At 54.8% G+C, this 6,513-nt stretch overlaps 1 protein-coding gene across 1 annotated transcript in view; it reads left to right on the top strand.

The window, feature by feature from the left end:
- Positions 1–6,346: 6,346 nt before the first annotated feature.
- Positions 6,347–6,513, top strand: part of BBS2 (Bardet-Biedl syndrome 2) — a 25,893-nt gene continuing 25,726 nt past the window's right edge. Inside the window, exon 1 of the mRNA XM_035898724.1 lies at positions 6,347–6,352. The gene's annotated coding sequence lies outside the window, so the exon portion shown is untranslated. The remainder of the gene's footprint in view (positions 6,353–6,513) is intronic.

Here is a 6,513-nt window from a genome sequence, read left to right as displayed (position 1 = left end):
GGCTCCCTGCGCTGTGGGGGTCACGGCAGGAGGGGGGATGTCTCCTTGGGGTCCCGCACGTGCTCTGCTGCTGAAATAACCAGCTGAGCACCCCCACAGTGCAGGAATATGCCCAGGGAAATGCTTCCAACTGTGCCGTGATGGATGCCTGGGAAACAGCAATGCCGCCACAGCATCCGCTGTGTCCTCCCCCACTGCCTGGCGCCCTTGGCCACCCAGGCAAAGCCATGGTGCTGGCAGATTGTCACTGTCCTTGCTGGTGGTGGCCCAGGGATGCGGGGACAGGCAGCTCCTCATGAGCGGTCCCTCTCCTCCAGCCCAGGGGGAGGAAGGTGAAGCCCATGCCAGGAGAATAGAATGTCAGCTGTGCTGTGCAGTCCCTGCCACGCAAGGATGGGGCAGAGGAAAAGCTCTCCAACCCTTATTCTCAGCTTGGATCCCAGCCCTTTTTCCCTTCTTTCCTTCCTTCCTTTGCACAAAGGGAAAAAAGCACCTTCCAGGTGATGCAGGACTGGAGCTCAAGGCTCTGGGAGGTCTTGGGTTGCTCCTGGTCTGTGCTGTAATTGATTTGGGGTAGGGCTGGAGCAGTGGGTTGGCAATCGGACACGCATCAGCCGGGCCACCTCCAGGAGCAGCCTGTAGCTGGGGTGACAAGCTGCAGAGCTGGGACCCCAGAGAGACCTTCCTGCTGCTTACCTACCCCCATTACAAGGCCCTCTGAGCCCCAGTTCTGCCTTCTGCCCACTGCCCCTCATTTGCTGGGAGAGCCTGGGGGTTCTCCATCATTTAAGTAAGCCTGATGCTGCTCCCCAACGCTGAGCAAAATGGGCAGGATCCCGGCACGGCCATTATTTGCCAGCCCCTGCCGTGGCAGCGCTGTACCCCTTGGTGTCTCCCCTGCGTGGGATTCCTGGCTCTGTCCCCAGGCACATCCGTGGCAATCACCCTGAGACTGCCGGGCAAATTAACATGGGTGAGTCAGCGGGATGCTCCGGTGCTCCAGGCAGCGCTGGAGATGACGCTTGCTGGTGGGATGGTGATGGCTGATCTGGGGTAATGGCTCTGTGGGACATGGCAGGGTAGAAAGGAGTGAAGGAGGCTGACAACCTTTGGGAAGATGCAATGGAGGCACGGGTCCCTGCGCCAGGTGCCTGCGACGCCCAGAGGTGCCCAAGAGGCGATTGCCAAAAGCCACAGGCTGGTGCCGGTGCTGGTGCCAGTGGCCGGCAGTGATTCAGGGCCAGTGCCAGGCAGGTGAGGATGAAGCGGCAGCAGCCAGCTCCCGAGGAGGTGACCTGGCACGGATCTGCCCTGACTCCCCGCTGAAGGACGTGCAGCTCCAGTCACCCACGGTCACGCGATGCACCTGCTTCTGCCTCCGGTTGCCCGTGATTTTCTGCAGCCATGCCAGCACATCACCCTGTGGGTGGCTACGGGTCCCCCTCTCCCCGCTCCGAGGGCATGTGTCTCCCCAGAGCAGCTCGCTCCTGGGCAACTCGTCCCCTCCTGAGCTGTTGCCAGGTTTTGTGACCCCCCTTTCGCCCAGACGCACGGTCCCACATGGCCACGGGGCTCCACTGGCAAAGCACCACGGCTCAGATCGGTGCGGACCACGGGCAGGGGTGCTACACCACCAGTGTGGGCGCAGGACTGAGACCCCGGGGGACGGCCCCTGGGGGTACACAGCCCCTCTCTGTTGCCTGCTTCTTGCCAGGCAGGGAGCTGATGCCTGGTGTCACCCCGACTGTGCAGGGCACCCAGGGGTGCCCAGCTCAGCTCTGCCCGCTCCAGTTGCCTGTTTGTCCTGGACCCTGGGCAGGAGAGCCGTGGCTGTCTGGGACTGAGCTACTGGGGGAGCAAAGAGCCATAACCCACCTGGGATCAACCTTTTGAACTGAAATAGGGAAAATAAGGGGGCTTATGCATCCCCTGCCTAGCACCCAGCAAACACACAGGGTGCTCGAAACCCTGAAACCCAGTAGGAAGGCATGGGAGTGATCGCTGCTTAGAAAGCAGACTTGGCTTTTATTTGATGGGTGTCTCAGGTTATTATTTGCTGATGATAAACAAGTGTTTTAAAACAGGGGAAATAGGTGCTGATGTCTTTTTGTTTTGCCAGCCCTTTGGCAGAGGAGGAAGAAGATGAATCAGCCCTCACCTGCCCTGGGAAGCCATTCCCAACCGCTCCTGGTGTGCATAGGCAAAGCCTTGGAAACCATTTGTGAGTGAAACTGGATTGGTAGGGTGACCTCATGCTGTGGAGGCTTCTTTTTTGGTGTTTTTTTTTCCCCCAGAAAAGGGTGAGCAAAGACTCATTCTGATCTGAGCAGCAGACATGAGCTAAGCCCATCGTCTGCTTTCCCTCCTCGCTCCTTCCCCAGGAGCTGCCCCCATTTTCCTGCACCCTGATCACACCTTTGGGAAAATATATCCCAGCTGTTGCTTCTCCAGATCCTCAGCTATGGGCAAAGGCATGCTGTGTCTCCGTTGACAGGGGTAAATGTCCTCCTTGGTGGGCTTTGCTGGCCCATGGTCACGTCTGTAGCAATAGAAATGCCCCTTGGGCGAGGGCCGGCTCGCAGCGGGAAGGGGATGAGCAGATTTTCATTAAGCAGGAGTTGCACCCCGTTCATTACTGCAATGCTTTCCCAACCCCGCCGCATGCTTTGATGTGGGCTGTTTGGGAGCTGCCTTGCAACCCAGCCGGCTGTGCCAGGGCTGGGACTCCCAAGCCCAGGTTTCTGAGCCCAGCTCATCCACCAGCTCATCCTATTGCTCCCGGGCAAGGGCTTGAAATTTATTCCGTATTTCTTATCTGGAAATGAGCTATCGATATTACCTTCCAGCAGCACAGAGAGGGTGGTGATTTGCTAATTATTTATTCTTAAAGGGAAAGGGGAAAGGAAGAAATGCTGAACCCATGTCGTGCAATTGTGTCCAGGAGGGTGAGCCTGACCCTGCAAACTCCCTGCAGGTTTTGGGGTGTGCATCCTGAGGGGTGGGGACCCCAGCATGAGCCCCTGCCTGGCGGTGCGGGGTTTTGGGGCCGGGTGATGTGTGTTTGGGCATGTCTGGAAGATGAAAGGGCTGATTCCTCTTTTGATCATGAAATTCTCATACATGTTAATGGGAATTACTTTGAGGTCTAACGAGGGCAGAATTGCAGCCCCCAAGGGGAGGATGGGGGGGGTGAGGACCAACTGAGCTTTGGCTGGGAAATAAAAGGGCTCGAATTTACCTTGTTCCCCACCTGCGAGAGCGGAGTACGGGTGCGTCAGTGGCTGCCCCACATCCCCGCAGACCCTCCCGGGAAAGGGGGTCCCCGGGTGCCCCCCCCACCTTGCCCAGCACTGCTGGCACCCGCACAGACAGGCTTTAAGCATCACCTTAATGCTGGGCGTCATTTTAACTCCCACATCTAATGCTTCCCCAGTGCACAATTTGGGTTTTCTTCCTTTTCTTTGTGCTCCCCCCCCCGCCCCATCTTCCCTTTTAGCATCTTTCAGGTTCCCACAGACTTCAAACTCACCTGCTCCAACTACTCGCCGCCTCCCCTGGCTGAAACATGACCTGAAGTTTCCAAGTATCGTTACCTTGGGCGTATTTAATTATTTTATTCCCCTTTAGTTGCTAATTAGAAGCCAAGAGCAAAGGGGATGAGTAATCCCCCCTTGGGATGTTGAGTAGACGCTTGCCTGAGCTTGCAAAGAAAACACCGGCCCTCCTCGGTGTAGAGGTGTGAAATAAAAGGATGAGATCCGGAGATCCTGGTTGTCTATCCCGGGAATGGCTCATGCAGTCGCTGTGCCGGATCCTGCCTCCCCCCGAGAGCAGCTCTCGGGGGGAGGCAGGATCCGGCACGGCGACCCTTCCCATCCTCAACTGAAGGCATCTCCCATCCCAGGGATGTTCACGGGATGAAGGGGAAGAAGCAAACCTGGAATGAGGAAGGAGAAAAGCCCCTGCAGACAGCCAAGCTGGTTTGCTGCTGCTCAGACAGGCTCTGTCTCCATTTGCAGAAGTATTTCAGCACGCAGATGCAATTGCTCATCCCTCCCCGCTCCCTCCAGCCGTATTATCCCCTCCTCGAGGCCTGGGGATGGTTATTTTTTGCCAATGTTTTTCCCAAGCTTGGTATCTAAATGCTCCTCAGGGTTTAGCATCTCACAGCAGGGAGACCAAGCAGGAGGATTCCCCTTCTAGACAGATAAGGGTATCGTGAATTTTCGGTTAAATTGGAAATTTTTGCCAAGAAACAGCTCCTGGGCGAGTGACGATCCCTATACCTGTTGCACTGTCACCACCAGCTTCTCCATGCAACTTGCCTAGAAAGCCAGGAACTGGAGCTAAGCATGGTTTGATTATATTATCATAGAATCATTGAATGCTTTGGCTTGGGAGGGATTATGATATTATTATTATCACCATAATCATCATCATCATGGTATATTATATTACATAGATATATTTTCTAGTAAATTATATTCATAGAACCACAGAATATCTCAGGTTGGAAGGGACCCATAAGGATGGAGTCCAATTCCAATACATTATATTATCATATGATATGATATATATATATATTTTTACATTCCCCTGGGAGCTAGAAAATAGCAAACGCCGGTCATAGGGCATGGCCTTGCTCAGCTAGTGCAGAGCAGCTCTGGGGGGCGGCAATGACTGCTTGCTGATGTTGAGACCCCTGCTCCGATGATGGGGCCAAGTCACCCCGTGGGTACAGTCACACTGACCCTGGCCACACAGCAGCGATAGCCAGGGGCTCAGTGAGGATTATATGGGATTATATGGGGTTATATGGGCTTTTCCCCCACTATAGAAGTGGGGAAAGGGAAGGGCCCCTGTCCCCGGTGTGGCTGGACAGCTGTGACATAAGCAGGGTGGTCGCCAAACTCGGGACAAGCTGCTGTACATCTAACATAAGCGACCGGCCTTTCAAACAACAGGGAATGAGTCCTAAAAGTCATAATTTCAATTTCAGGAGTTCCAGAGGCAGCAAATTCAAGGTGGTCGCTGTAACAGGCAGTGTCATTTAACTGTGTTGCAGACACACCAAACCCAACGCCATAATTAGCGATGCAAAACAATTGCAGCCCAGATCATACATATTTAGCCAGAAGCTGGAATTTTATCTCCTTACAATTTTACCAGCCTGTAAAGGCCTCTGAGTGTAGTTTTTTCCCCCCGTTTTGCTTGGTCCGGTTTGCAGAACCAAACGCTCGACACTGTCAGGAGGGGAGCTGGGGATTTTCTCTGGGAGGGCAGAGGGGTTTGTTGGGGCTTGAGCAAAACCCCATTGCTTGCCTGAGTTCAGGCCGGTGCTTTGCTTTTGTGCTCCAGTATCCAAACTGACCCGCTGCAAGGCTGGCACCGAGACCCACGTTCACCCAAAATGGATCCACAAAGGGGGAAAAAAAAAAACCCAAACCCTCTCTTTAATATGCGGCAGGCGATTGCAGCTTCGTTCTCCGCAAGTATAACGGCACATTGATACAGCTGCCAGAAAAACTTGGTAAAAATAGTTGAAAACAAGAGAAACAAAGGCGGTCGTCACATTTGGAGTCGCATGATCTCCGCTCAAGTGCTGCCTTTGAGAGGCCTCCTTTGCACGCCGGGCAGGGACGCCGCTGCCGGTCAGGGCTTGGCCGATGCACAAGCAAATGCCAACCGGGATGCGCCTGCCAGCTTTCCTAGAAATAAATGAATCTGTGCCTCAATCTGGTGGGCTCTGCAAGGAAGGGATCTTGTCCTGGCGCATCCTTTCCCAAACCTGCCTCTTGCTGGGATAGGGGTGGGAGTGGGAGGTGGCAGGTGCTGGATTCAGGTGCAGGTCAGAGAGCACAGCATATTTATGGCACCCATGAAGGTTATCATGTTAAAATGATTCCTTAAAACCAAAATAATTTAAGAATTTCTAAAGTCACGACCTTAAGCCAGGGTTTCCCTATCCAGCCTATGGACAGACGGGCAGGGAGTGGTCGCTCCAGGGAGAGGGGACCCTGGAGACCCGTAAGGGTCTGGGTACCGAAATCCATGCTGGGATGGGGACCAGCGTCAGTGTTTACCCAGCGGCTTGGCAGGGGTTTGCCCTCTGTACTCCCCCCTCGTTTTCAGCCTCCTCCCAGCGCCCCAATGGCTGTATTCGGTACAACCCAGTACATAAGCTCCTAAAACAGCAGCATGAATGCTTTGAGGTTGCTTTTCCCTGTCAGCACGGGGTGTTTTAAACACCAAGTTTGGTTTGAGCCGCTTGCTGCTTCTTGGATCCAGGTTCTCCTGATTTACAACCAAGTGCTGGGCAAGAGGGGCAGCTGGAGGGGCAGCAAGGGGCAAGGTGAGGGGGCTGGGGACGGGGAGGCTGCCTGGCCCAAGCTGGGCGCTGGCCCCATGAGGGAGGCAGGACTGGAATGGTGTTGGGGGCCTCTGCCCTCCTGCCCCTAGCTCCCCTCCAGTACCTCTGGTTGCCCTCCCAGCTCCCCTGATCTCTGCAAATGC

The sequence above is a fragment of the Egretta garzetta genome, unplaced genomic scaffold (genome assembly GCF_000687185.1).
Source record: "Egretta garzetta isolate BGI_Z169 unplaced genomic scaffold, ASM68718v1 scaffold27, whole genome shotgun sequence".
Taxonomy (NCBI): domain Eukaryota; kingdom Metazoa; phylum Chordata; class Aves; order Pelecaniformes; family Ardeidae; genus Egretta; species Egretta garzetta.
The sequence above is the reverse complement of the archived record's forward strand: the minus strand, read 5'-3'. Positions and strand labels throughout refer to the sequence as shown.